The sequence below is a fragment of the Pelodiscus sinensis genome, chromosome 27, assembly GCF_049634645.1.
Source record: "Pelodiscus sinensis isolate JC-2024 chromosome 27, ASM4963464v1, whole genome shotgun sequence".
In the NCBI taxonomy this organism is placed as follows: Eukaryota; Metazoa; Chordata; order Testudines; family Trionychidae; genus Pelodiscus; species Pelodiscus sinensis.
In genome coordinates, this window is record NC_134737.1 from 7803105 (window position 1) to 7817199 (window position 14095).

A 14095-nucleotide genomic window follows, 5' to 3' on the forward strand; every position below is an offset into this window, starting at 1 on the left:
AATCCTCTGTACAGCTCTACGGGAAAGGTCACTGGAATTTAAGCTCTCACAACCCAACCCTTTGCTAATCCTGTTGTGCAAAGAACATTCCCCTGTCAAACAGAAGGCAAGTGCTAATGTTGCAAATGAAAAATAAGCAGAAATGTTACATCTCAGGGGCCTGAGCCTGAGCTGGCATAGATCAACATTGCTCTGCTGAAGTCAAAGGTGTGCTGATGATTTACACCAGTTGGGGCTCTGACTATTGTTTAAGAGGAAAAGCTTCCCGGCACCATATGCTCTGCTTGCTCATCAAACACTGCCATAGACCGGGTAGTTCACTGAACTGGAATCACATGAAATGCTTAAAAGGGTTTGTTTCATTCAGGGCTTTGGCATTGCAAGCACGTTTTTAAATTATTTCTATGGTGGCCGTGCCAGGCGCTGTATGAACACAAGAGGGGGCAAGAGCCAGCTGTTGCTTTCAAGAATTTTACAGGCTCAGCAAGACAGGCAAGAGACAACAGATGGGAGAAAGGGAGGATTATCATTCCCATCTGTGAAACAGGGAAACTAAGGCAAGGAGAGATGAAGTGCTTTTGTGCCAGGCCACACAGGGAGTCTTGGCAGAGGCAGGAACTTATCCCAGATCAATACCTCCTTCCGGTGTCTTAATCACAAAATTCCCTTACTCACAACAGTGCTCGTTACAATGGGTTTGTGGCTAGGCTAAGAAGGACTAATTCACATCTTAGTTTATATAGGCCAGGGGTGAGGAACCTTTTTTGGGTCAGGGGCTGCCGACCCACAGAAAAAATCAGTTGGCCCACACAAAAGTGAGAAGTAAAAAAAGTGGCTGATGTGGCTCCCAGCTAAGCAAAAAGACACGCCCCACATTCTCCTTGCACACTAGTGCCTAGGGGGATCCGGGCTCATAGATTTTGTGCCCCCCCCCCTTAGGGGTTCAGTGTGTGGGAGGGAGCCGCCAGGAAGCAGGCTTGCATTGTGAGGTTTGGGCAGAGGGGAGGATGCAGGAGCCTTGGGATCCAGATCCAGGCAAGCCAGGGGCCAGATTCAGCCCCTGGGCCATATGTTCCTCAGCCCTGATATAGGCCAAAGAGCAAGCAGATGGTAACAAAAGTGAACAAGGATGGCAACAGAGCTTTTGTAACCCTAAAGCCTGAGCATCCAAACTCCAATATTAAGGGCTCCTACCCCCACGGAATAGCTTGTTAAGCACACCTGCAAAGTCAGATGTTCAATATGTTTCAGGAAAACACAGCAATAGATAGATGTGCCCTGGCTACTGCTTCGTTAGCATTGGCAGTCAGAATCTATTGCTGCCTGCAGTGGTCAGACCCACTTGACTGAACTTGATTCTGATGTGTTCTAAATGTTATCTATCCTATGCAGAAAAACAGGCCCCTGCTGTAAAATAATAACTTCCACACATCCCTCCCAGGCCTCCCTCCAATAAATCTCTGCTTTAATTAACATTCCTCTAGCACCAAGCTCTATTGATTAGCTGAGGAGCTGCCAATGGAAGAGTAAGAGCCCAGCTAGATGCAGTCCTAAATGCCTGCTGTGCTGATTGCTACCGGAATCGCATCTGATGCCTTTTCATTATTGTTTGCTGCTGAGTATCTGTGATGCTGCTAGAGCTTCTTTCTGAAGTATCTCACTGTCTGCCTTCCCAACTCAGACTAGCTCAGGGAGTTATGGGAACTTTGTAATGAGCTTTTTTTCTTGTCAAGGAAGGGAGGTTTGTGGAGGGAGGTCATTGTTCAATTAAAAGAGAAGCACAATTGTTCTTGTTTGTATTACAGAAGTTCCTAGAAGCTCCAACAGCAATATGATCTCCATTACACTAGGGCTGTGTCTACATTGGCATGATCTTGCGTTCTTGCATTAAAGTATTTGCGCAAGAGAGCGTCTACACTGACATGTGCCTTTGCGCAAGAGATGTGCTTTTGCGCAAGAGCATCCATGCCAGTGTAGATGCTCTTTTGTGAAAGAAAGCTTCGATGGCCATTTTAGCCATCGGGCTTTCTTGCGCAAGAAATTCATGTTGCCTGTCTACACAGGCCTCTTGTGCAAGAACAGTTGCGCATGAGGGCTTATTCCTGAGAGGGAGCATCATAGTTCTTGCGCAAGAAGCACTGATTTTACACATTAGAACATCAGTGTTCTTGCACAAGAACTCCCTGCCAGTGTAGACAGGCAGCATGTTTTTGCGCAAAAACGGCTGCTTTGGTGCAAGATCATGCCAATGTAGACACAGCCTAGGTGCTGTACATCCAAAGAGTAACAGACAGCCCCTGCCCAAAAGAGCTTACAAACGAAACACATGAGTCAAGGGACAAAAGAATGGATTATTGCCACCATTTTACCCCTTAATCAAGCTAGGGAAAGAACCAAGTGTTCCCTCTAATTTTGTCTATCCATGGGTGGAATAAATTTTGTTGCGTGCACTGAGGCATGTGCAAATGTGCACCAGCAGTAGAAACACATGCTGCCAGCTGTGGGAGCTCTTCTAATCAGCCAGGTGGCATTTGAATCTCTCCTGGGTGGGTTCCTGTCATGAATGGGAGCTGTAAAAGAGAGTTTAACTTACCTGGAGAGTGAGGAAAGGGTTAAGCTAACCTTAAAGCTCTGAACCTAAGGCAGGGGGGCTTTGGGCATTGGCCAATGAAATGCAGCTAAAGAATTTCAAACCAGAGAAAGTTAACTCTTGTTTGAGAGAGAGGAGAATTTTCTCCAGGCATGGAGGAAAGAAATGAACTCCTCCCCAAAACAGATCCCCTGGATTCATCAGAATGTGTGAGTAGGGAAAAGCTTATATATTCTGTCAGGTTTATTGTTTTCCTTGTTTGGGGTTTGGAAATTGTCTGAGCTGGTTAATTGTCTTTTGTTTTTCTCTCTTGTAACCAAGAATTAATCCCAGGGAGAATCCCCGAGTTTTGTTTCAATTCATGGCTTTTTAACACCCAGTCATTTACTATGCTTGCAACGATAGTCTTGTTTTAATAATAAAAGTATTTTCTTTTGTTAACCAGTATAGGTTGATCTTTTGTGTCTTTAAACTTAAGTGCTTGGCTGCAGACACCTTACTGGAATGAGAGCATGGGTTCATTGTCCTCTGTGAGAGTGCTCTTGCTTGTTTTTTCCCAAGTCCTTAGAGAAAAAAGTTTGGGGGTTTTGCCCTCAGGGAAGAGATTCCAAGTGACTTCTTCCCGGGGAAAATGGGGCACTCTCTGGACACTTGGTGATGGCAGCAATCGCTGGATTTCAGGGAAACTGAAACCAGAAACATTTTTTTTCCTCTGGGAATTGCAGAGACAGGATCTTACAGAGGTTTTATTTTGTTAGTTGGCTCCCATTACCTACACTCAAAGTGCCAGGTTGGGAAATTCAACTGTGACAGCACCAAGTACTCAGCTTACAGGGAACACTGGACAAAGCCAGGTCTCTTAGCCCACACTCAAGTGCCTTCTTCATTAGCCCCACTGGCTCCATTAGCTCTCGCTGGGCACCACTTTGCCAAAGCAGCAGCATCCATGAGGAGACAGTACCTTTCTCACTGAAGGATCTCAGTCCTAGCAAACTGTATCCACAAAGGAGTCACATCTCCACTAAAATCCAGGTACCATCTAAAATATCTAGCTACTCTTACGGCCCTGTAACAATGAGACAAAATTGTTTGCTTGTGTCCATGAGTGGGCTGAGCCTGGAATAATACCCAGCTTGCTTAACTCCTCTGGGCTTTATCCAGTAGCCCATCCTTCCTAGCCTTATTCCTTTTCTGGGAGAGCAAAGAACTGCAACCTCACATTCTACACAGACCCACAGGAAAGGAAATGTTAGTTCGGGGCACCAGGGCAACCTTTTACTGGTATTAAAAGTTCTTGGGTGTTGAGTGTGCATGCACAGCAGAAAGAATGTTGGCTTCTAAGGCTATATCTAAACTACAGGTTTCTTGCACAAGAAGCTTTTATCAGAAGAGATTTTCCACAAAAACTTCTTGCACAAGAGTGTGTCCACACTGCAAAAGCACATAAAAAAACCATGCATTTTTGCACAAGAGAGTGTCCACACTGCATGGATGCTCTCTCGAAAGGAAACTCTGATTGCTATTTACAGAATGGCCACCAGGGCACCTGTGCTTTTTTTGATTGCCTCTTTTTGCACAAAAAAACCCTGTTCCCCATCCACATGCACCTTTTTGTGCAAGAACTCTTGTGCAAAAAGGAGTTCCTTGTAGAAGGAGGAATACCTACACTGGAAACACCCCTCTGTTCTTTCATTTTACTTGTGCAAAAATGCTCTTGAGGTGTGGACACTTCGTGAGTTTTTGCACAAGAACTCTGTAGTGTAGATCTAGCCTAAATGACCCACATGTTTCAACGGAGATCATTTCGTTAGGATAGGAGATAGAATGGGGGAAGGGAGCTCAACCAGAAACTGCTTTCTATGAGGGATCCAGAGCTAATTCTATAGGCAAAAGACACTTCATATCATGGAACGTCATCTAAGACCAGCGTCCTAGGTACGACAACCCTACCAGTAACATTGCCTTCAAGTGGGGAATTCTTCCAATGGGATCCTTTATCTTTCCACCCTGCAAGTTACTTCCAAGTTTGTCTGGAGGGTGCCTGTCTAGTCAGCCTCTAGTCTTTCTGTGGTAATAGTTGGCTTAGCAGTGGCATCTTTGATAAGCAAGGGACAGCTGGTTCCCCAGCCGCCTGGAGATGATCATGTCATCCTTTGTCCTGCATTTACTCAGCCCCCTCTTCCAGCCTTCTCATATCAACCTGCATTATCCAATCAATACATCTCTACTGTCAGATAAGGGTGATTAGTGCTAAAAGGAGAGAGCTAAAAACCTCGCTGGAGAAATTACCAGGAGCAGAGAAGATAAGAAGCAAGGGCCCTCAGAGCATTAAGATAACGCTTGTTTTTCTTTCCAAATGCTGGGTAGCACACAGGAGCTTACAGAGACGCACAGCCTGGAGCTTTCAGAAATGTACACAATGCACTGTGCATGAGCAGGAGGATGACTTTGTGGTTAAGACCTTAGAAATGGGATTCAGGGGATCTGAGTGCTAACCCTGGCTCTGACAATGACTCTCTGCATGACCTTGAGTCACTTCATCAATCTGTACCTCAGTTTCCCCACCTGTGAAATGCTGATAATAATACTTCTGGTTTAGATTGCTGGATGTTCAAATCAAGAACCTATCTCCACCTATGTACATATTAGCTCCTAAAATACTGGGTCCTCATCTTGGCACTATGGAAAAATGAATAACAGGTATCAACAACATAGCAGAACCTTGCTCAATTCATTGCAATATAATATGAATTCTAGGAAATAGCAAGGAAATCAACAAATATGATAAAAACCCAAGGATAATGAATCGTGAGTGTATTTTGTGCATCCACTTTGAACAATAATAAAGGGGTTTAATTATCTAGAATTCTTGTGCTATAACCTGGCAGGCACTAGCGTAATACACTGCAGTACATGATTGTACTAATGTAGTAGCACGTACTGGTGTAGCAGGTTTTGAAAAGATTACAAAGGTTTGGGAATGAAAATTCATCAGAACTTGGGGAAATACATGTATATGTATATACTAGATGATTTACCTGGCATTAACTCAAATAAGTTTTGTTTTACTTCATTTAAATCATTGCTCTGGGGTAGAGCTGGGGACATAGGGTTTGGTATGCAGGCGGGGAGAAAAGACAATCCCAGCCCTTTCTTATCACAGCAACTTGAGACCAGGTGAGAAGAGCCTCTCCATGGCCATTGCAGAGGGCACAGGTAGGGGAGGGATGCATGTAGGCACAGGTAGGGGAGGGGGACAGGAAGACACATAGACAAACAGACACGCAAACAGGCAAACTCCCTGAAATATATAGCAGATAGCTTGTCCCTTTCTCTACCTCTGCCCCCTGCTGGCCCAATGGGGTTATAGCTGCTGCAGTTCCCAACGTTGCCCCTAGTGGTCATTCTACAGTGTAACTGTCATTCCTACCAGACCCCTCCCTTTCTATTCTATGAGAAACAACCAAATTTGAAGCACATCCCATATTCCTGGCACAAGTAAACTCTGACCTTGCTGTAAGTTATGATTAGAGGAAGCTGACTACCCAGTTTGGTGGTTCTAGCTCTTACCGATTAAAAGGAGTTCTTGAACAAGCAGATTCACAGATGGATGGACAGACACACAATCTCTCTCACCTATATAGTAGATAAGACCGTAGATGCTGAGATTCAAAACCTTAAAGCTTTATTATCTTTAAAACACAAACTGTCAACATCCCATGTAGAAATACACAAATATCCTGAAATCAAGCTCCATAAGCAGCATTTTTTCATACTGTGCCTATCTGTAAACTTCAGGTTATTATTGATGGAAGTACTTTTCATCAGTTTGTGTGTATATGGCCCAGGACAACAGCCAGCAGTCAGGCAGTGTAGCCCCTAATGCCCCAGACCAACCCTGAGGAGCAGCCAGTGACTTCCCCCTCCCCCTCCCTTAACCCTCCCCCCACAGCTCCTAAATCTCTGCCCTGACTCCTACACTCGTAACCCTGCACTGGCCCCTCCTCACGCCCAACCCTGACTCCTGCACCTCCCTCCCCCGCACTCCAAGCCCCCTGCCCAAATGACCTGAGCAATGCTCGGTAAATATTCTAGTTGACAATAATTATTGTCTCACCCCCACATGGTTTCCTGTAACTGTGAAAAATTAAATCAGTAAAAATAGACGGGGAAAATCCTTAAAACACATAATTTCACGCAAATGTGAAAATTAAAGAGGTAGACGTTTTAAAGAATGCTTTAAAGGAAACATCAGTTGAAATGATAAAAGAATGGAAATCAAATTCTACCGAGGCTTTTTTACATTGTGACACATCTGGAGACACACCATCCATTAAAGAGCGTAAGTGCCTGAAGTATTCCAGTGGGTGCTACTCAGTTGCACATAAACTGTGAGTAGGGAAAAATTACTGATAAACATAGTATCCAGCCTCATTTTATATATATAAAAAATTGGTGGGATACTGAATGCATGAGCCAGAATATTAGGAGCTGGGGGTTGTGCCATGTGTCACTGGAAAGCTAATTTCCCTTAGATTTTCAATAAACTCTTTTAACTCTGTGCCATTAGTTTTCTTAAGTTCAGAACTACCCTGATATAAATTGACACATGCGCATTGAACACAATGGAATTGCTCTGATTTGTACCAGGAGATGAACTGGTTTACAATCTCCATGTGGACTCAGTTTTGCAAAACTATCACCTTCTTCAAAAATTACTATTCCGCCCTTTGCAATTATGATGGATGATCATGAAGAAGGCTAATGGTGATTTACTTGCCCACCAAAAAACCAATCCAACAACAACAACAACAATAAAAGATTATCAGGGTAGGAAAATTTTGCTAGTGTTATGATAAATAGACACAAATTAGACGGATATCAGAAATGGTAACACACATAAAGCTGTAGGGGAACATTTTAACATGTCTGGCAGCTCAGTTATGGATTTAAGAACATTACAAAGCCAATATCTCATGCCTCTAACTTGCACATTTTTGCATCAAAAGCTATGGAGACACATCCAGCCCACTTAATTAGCCTCATTAACATGGGTCCTACAATTGACAGGTTTGGGGTTTTTTTTGCTTTTTTAAAAATTTACATTATATATATAATATATATATATATATAGTTTTCTGTTATACATTATATATATATATATAGTTTTCTGTTATTTCCACTCCAATTCATCTGATGAAATGGGTTTTACCCATGAAAGCTCATGATTCTATATATTTTTGTTAGTCTCTAAGGTGCCAGGACTACACGTTGTTTTCAAAGTTACAGACTAACATGGCTACCCCTCAGGGGCCTATAGGTTTGCTGGAAATGAATGTTAGAATGATTGATTTGATTAGTAGAATTACTCATTTCTGAAGTAACATATTTACAGTAGATGTAGATTCATAGACTGCCTTAAGAATTTGGCTGGTGATTTCTGAATTTAGCCCAATATCTTATCGTGTATCTTTTTAGAAACACATCTATGAGCTATTTAAACACACACTCATTCTTGTGCTGGGGATCTCTGCGAGTTGCATCTAGAATTAGCCATTTTTGTTATTTATATCGCAGAAGCACTCACAGGCAACACGTGGAATTGGGCTTGATGGTTCTAGGTGTTATACATAGGCATAATGAAAGACAGGCCATACTCTAACGAGTTTACCATCTAAACAGAGAAGAGAGGCGAAGGGATGGGAGGAAAAGGAAGGATAATTGTTCCCAGTGGGCAAATGGGGAAATGTGAAACAGAGACTGAAGGCCACATTTTAAAAGATGCAGATAAATGCTTAGTAGGATTTCAATGGGAGTGAGGTGCCAAGGCACTTTTAAAACCCTCACTAGATCCTTTCGGCATCTTTATGAGCCTAAATAGCTTTTAAAATCAAGCTCTAAGTAGGGGTGTAAAGGGTAAACCGGTTAACTGGTTACCTGGTAAGCATCAGCCATATCAACATTCTTCCCTGGTAACTGGTTAACTGGCAGCTTAGCCTGGCCGAAGGAGACCCTACATGCAGTGTAGCCAACACTGCTCAGCCTGGCCAAAGCAGCCCCCTGCCTGTCACATGGTGTTGGGTTCAATCCTCACCTGCAGTGCACCGTGGCTTGAGGGTTTGGGGGCTACTCCAATCTGGCTGGGCCTACCACATCATGCTATATCCTAGCCCTAAGTGAAGTGTCCTAGATCACACACAGTCTGTGGCAGAACCAAGAATGAATCCGTATCTCCTGGGTACTGGTCTGGTACCTTACCCACCATCACTCCTCCAGCCTTCGCCGTCCTCCTCCTTCACTAGGTGGTGAGAGACAAGTTAAGGGGGGAAAGGAATGTATCTCCCCCACAGTGTAGCAGAATCCCGGTGTGAATAGAGGGCGCTATGTGGCCTGGTGTGTTCAGAGAAAACCTCGGAGGGAATTCCAGGAACTGCAAGAGATGTGACCTCCGAACAGACGTGTTGCAATCTGAGCGTGAATGTTCAGGGCTCTGAGTCTCTGTGTGCAGCAGACTCCATCTGGGATGCAACAAGCTTTAATAAAATGGACACTTTTGACACCCGCTCCGATTAGATCACAAATGAAAGGACTTGACCTCACTCTGAACAGAGGTTTGTCCACAGCACAAACTATCGCGGCGGGTTGCTAGGCAGCATGGAGCTGTGTCAGCAGCAGAGCTAGGAAGGAATCCCAGGGCTGGCATAGCAAGACGTGCTGTGGGTCAGGCCGCAGATGCATCTGCAGAGCTGTGTATGGGCTCACGGCTATCCTGTTCTATTTAGGTTTTTATTAGTGTATGCCCATCACCCTTCTCTCTGAGCCTGGTGGAATAGTAGGGGGTTAGCAGGTCAGGATGGAGGTGCATTCAGAGAGCTGCGTAAAGGAAACTTTACTTAACACTTGACCACTCCACTTAATACATCACAAGTACTCTTGCCCACAGAGTTAAAAATGAAATAAAGTCTGTATGTGGATACCTCATCCCTGTGACCCTGCCAGATTCTGCCCCTCTGGGATGCTCTGCTGGTGCCATCTCTCTCCACACTTGTGCTAGCTGTCAATGCAGGGCCATACCAGGCAATCAGAGCTAGCCATCCCCTGTGGCCTGGTCTGCTTTGCCACTCACTACTGCTTCAGGAGGTGACAGCAGCTTTTCTTTGCCAAGCATGGCAAAACATTTTGCATAAGCACTGCAGGAAATTTGGTTGCAGATCCAATCCAGGGTGCAGTTTGCTGGGCAGAGTACCTGCTTGCTTTAGCAAATGAATTCCTCTGGCATTAGGCAGCCAGGATGGCCTGTTCTGTCAAGCCAACCTGACCAAGAAACTTTTCAAACCCTGGAGCAACTGTATGAGCCCAGGAGACACTAAAAGAAGGTCAGCTGGCAGCTGGACCACTTTGAGCTCAGATCCTGTTTGTTGTTGCAAATTTGGCTTGCTCAGGCAATGTCAGTATCAGGCTCAGATACTGACCAGAAGCAGCGAGACGGTGCTCAACACTTAGCCCTTTTCCCTCTAAGCCAATATTGAACCAGGGTCTTGCAGTGTTAAGAGGGGGATACTAACCTTTTGTATGAGACATTGGTCACTTGTGATCACTAATGATCCTATGGCATTTATACAGGTTGAACCTCTCTAGTCTGGCACTCTCTGGTCTGGCAACATCTGTGGCCCAGCATGATTTTAGTTAGCCAGCTCTCCATTTATCATGGGTGTGGCCATGCAGTCCCATAAAGTTTGTTTACAGCCATTAGCCCTGGCTCTCAACATTCTGTGCTGTTATTTAGCTCTGATTTACCCCTAAGGGTGTGTCTAGACTACATGGCTCTGTCGACAGAGCCATGTAAAGTAGTTTACTCGACATAGTCAATGAAGTGGGGATTTAAATAATCCTGTTTCATTAAAATAAAAATGGCCGCTGCGCTGTGCCGACAATCAGCTGATCCGGCACAGCGCGGCAGTCTAGACGTGGCACGGTCAACAAGGGAAGCCTTTGTCAACCACTCCTGTTAGCCTCGTGAAACAGCGCAGCGTCCGTTTTTATTTTAATGAAGCGGGGATTATTTAAATCCCCGCTTCATTGACTATGTCGAGTAAACTACTTTACATGGCTCCGTCGACAGAGCCATGTAGTCTAGACACACCCTCAATGTCTTCTAAGAGCCTGTAAGCAGTGGAAGTGTTGGTGATGCTGCTAGGCAGTCTTGACCTCCCGTGATCTGACAAATTCTCTGGTTTGGCACCAGTCAGGTGCCGAGGGTGCTGGATTAGAGAGGTTCGACCTGTATTAGAAATGCAACAACTATTCTTGACTGGCAAACTTCCAGCTCATTCTGCCTACTTCAGTCCCCCTTGCAGTTGTAATGCTCTGCCAATAGATAGATTATTCCTCAGCTCCTCTGTTAAGCAACGTAGTGCCCTGTGCAACAGCTCACCCTGGAGAAGGCTGCATTCTGGTAGCAAAACAAAGCCATCCCTGTTTGTAGCTTGTGTATCATATTCCATTGTGCTTTGAGATTCTGCAGGCAGTGGAGATAATGCCACAGAATCCAAGACCTTTTCCTGTCTCTCCTGCAGCAGTGTGGTGCAAAGACTTACTCCCTTCCAAGAAGCAATGCTGCTTGGGAGGAACAGGCCAGCATGGCAAGCACTAATAGGGTGTTATTAATGCCAGTTCCTGCTCAGCAGTGTTTGAGGTGATCAGCCTTCAGCTTTTTGCCTTCCAGCGCACCAGAGGCATAGACCTTCCCCAGAACCCCCTCATGCGCTTTATGGCTTCTTTGAGTCACGTCACCCGTAGCACAAGCTGCCTTCATTCAACGTCCGTCCCCCTCGCCCACCTCTGCTTTCCAGCCCACTTCAAACTCCAGCTGCCAGCAGAGAGAGAATTTCCATTTCCATTTCATAGGCAATACAGTCCATTAGGTTTAACAAGTGAATGAACTTCATCTGTAACCTACAGCGAGCATCGGCTTGGTGGCTGTTCATTTTAACTGATTACCTTGTTTGCTACATCTAGGAGCCCCCGGCGTGGCCATGGCAACTGGTTTTGCTTAAATGCAGCTGAACAGTGAAGTTAATTTTAGATTAGGTGAGGAGGAGGCTGCAACAGGAAGGGAAGCTCAGCATTAAATTTCACTCTTCATTCTCTATAATAGAGTTCACTCCATTTGCCAGTTTGTTTACAGCTGGTGATACCTGTGCAGTTGTACACCAAGTCATAGACACATGTATACGTACACTGTACAAGCAATTATACACCAGACCCAGCACAGACATAAGCTCTGGTCATACATATACTCACAGATGTGCATGTATAACTAGCCACTATGGTAATGGATAGATGTTACAAGGTTTCAAAGGACTATATGTACTCATATCCCATTTCCAACAACAAGCATGCATACGCTGTACATAGTCATATACTGTCCAGCAGACACGCATTAATGCACACTTAAGCTCAACCAGGACTGTCCTTAAGATTTATGGGGTCCTACGTAGCACTTATTAAACTGATACCCCTCTGCCTGATGGCAGGCCGGGGGGAGGGTGGCGGACAATTTTTTAGAGATGTGATTTTGTAATCTTCAACAACACACTAAATATTTTTAAAGCAGATTTTAAACTACGATCCTGTAGACTAACATGATCTAATAAATAACCCAGTAATGGACAATTGTTTGTGTCACTAAACTCAGAACCTGACAGCATACACCTGGGGTGGTGGGCAAATGCCTGTTAAATGGCTTCGTTACCACTTCAACAGCTCTTTAATAGTTTCAATATTGTGCTAATAGGGCACGCAGGCAGGCTGGCTTACTCACTTTTAAGTTAACTGTATCCCCTCTGGAGGAAGACTTACCAGACTGCAACAGTCACAGAACAGGGATAGGAAGAGGACGGTGGACATTAAGTCCCAGGAGTGCCCAAATTTTCAGATGCCCTACACAGCTGCCTGTTCTGCCTATGTTAAGGATGGTCCTGAACTCTACATACCACCCCACAAGCACAAATTCTATCCACCTGTAGACCTACACACTAACATGTCTAGAAAATTCAAATGGTGGGAATATTACACATTTCATAGACAGACAGGAAGGTGAGTCATTCATCAGCCCGCGTTCAGACCGAAACAGTGCTCTACATCAGCACACACAAACACACTGCTATTCCAGTATATCGCTATCTATACATGTGGTGTGTGCATATAGATATAGATCTGTGGTGTCCAACATGCTAACCCCTAGCCACATGTGGCTATTTGACCAGTTGAATGTGGCCAGTTGGCTTGAATAATGTGGCTATTTGGCTGGTTGGGTGTGGCTAGTTTGCTATAGCTGGTTGGACGCAACACATATAGATATTGTGGCAAAGCTCTGGCCATGCCCTGAGGGTCTTGTACTTCTGGTGGCCAGTGTTTGCCTCAGAGGCTCGCTGTGACCCTCCACATAGCCCCTTGCCCTTTAAAAGAGGCAAGGGTCACGCCCTACTGAGTCATTCTCATCATAGGCCAGTCCATAGTTTGTGATGAAAACCTCTCCATAGTCCTGGTCACCCCTCTCCTGAGCAGACTGGGTAGTGGTGTGGGGAAGGGTTGGGGGGAACCCAGGCTCACCCACTACTCCAGGTTCCAGCTCAGGGACCCTAAGCCAGTGGTAACAGACAGGGTTTCTTTTACTCCCACTCTGGCAGCTTCTTCCCTGGGTCACTTCCCCAAACGATCCCTCCCAGCACCTTTCCTCTGGTACCTGAGCAAGTCAGTCCTGCTCCTCCACAGACCTCTGCCTTGCTCACAATCCTCAGCTCATACACAATTCACCTTCTCACTCTCAAATCTTGGGCTAAAAAGCCCTCTCTGCAGGGGGGCCTTATAAACAAGCCTCAGCAGGGCTTTATGAGCTGCAGGTGCCCTGATTAGCCTGCTTCTTCCAACAAGCTCTTAATCGGCCCTAGGAGCCTGACTGATTATGCTGCACTAGGCTTGGCCCTGTTTACTCAGGTAAGAGAAACCTATTCACCCAGAGCCCAGCATATCTTCCCTCCATTAGTCTGCAGCAGCCAGCTGGTTGGGGTCTGTCACAATAGATATAAACTTAAAAAACAACGAATGGGCTGGTAGCACTATAGATTAACAAAACATGGAGATGGTATCCTGAGCTTTCGTGGGCACAGCCCACTTCTTCAGATGACCGGAGTGTTGATAAATTTTTGTATCAGCCTTTCAGACACATGTATACATACAACATCCCTGTGTACCAGGTCACATATGCATATATACTCACACATGAACGTAACGTTTAACAGCCGGGCAGTTCCTCTCTGGAGCTCAAGCCAGGCAGACTCAGGGACTGACCAGCTGGGAAGGCATCAGTACCTTGGACAGCTCAGAGTGTAGGCTGGATTGCAGACCTGGTTGAAGTTCAGGTCCAGCAGCTGAAGACCGGGTGTGCTGGGCTACGGTGAATTGCAGAACCCTGGACAGGGTGCTGTGAGGTCTTTGAGATAA

At 45.1% G+C, this 14095-nt stretch overlaps 1 protein-coding gene across 1 annotated transcript in view; it reads right to left on the reverse strand.

Moving 5' to 3' along the window:
* Positions 1 to 13892, reverse strand: part of NFASC (neurofascin) — a 278159-nt gene extending 264267 nt beyond the window's left edge. Inside the window, exon 1 of the mRNA XM_075910489.1 lies at positions 13872 to 13892. The gene's annotated coding sequence lies outside the window, so the exon portion shown is untranslated. The remainder of the gene's footprint in view (positions 1 to 13871) is intronic.
* Positions 13893 to 14095: the final 203 nt, after the last annotated feature.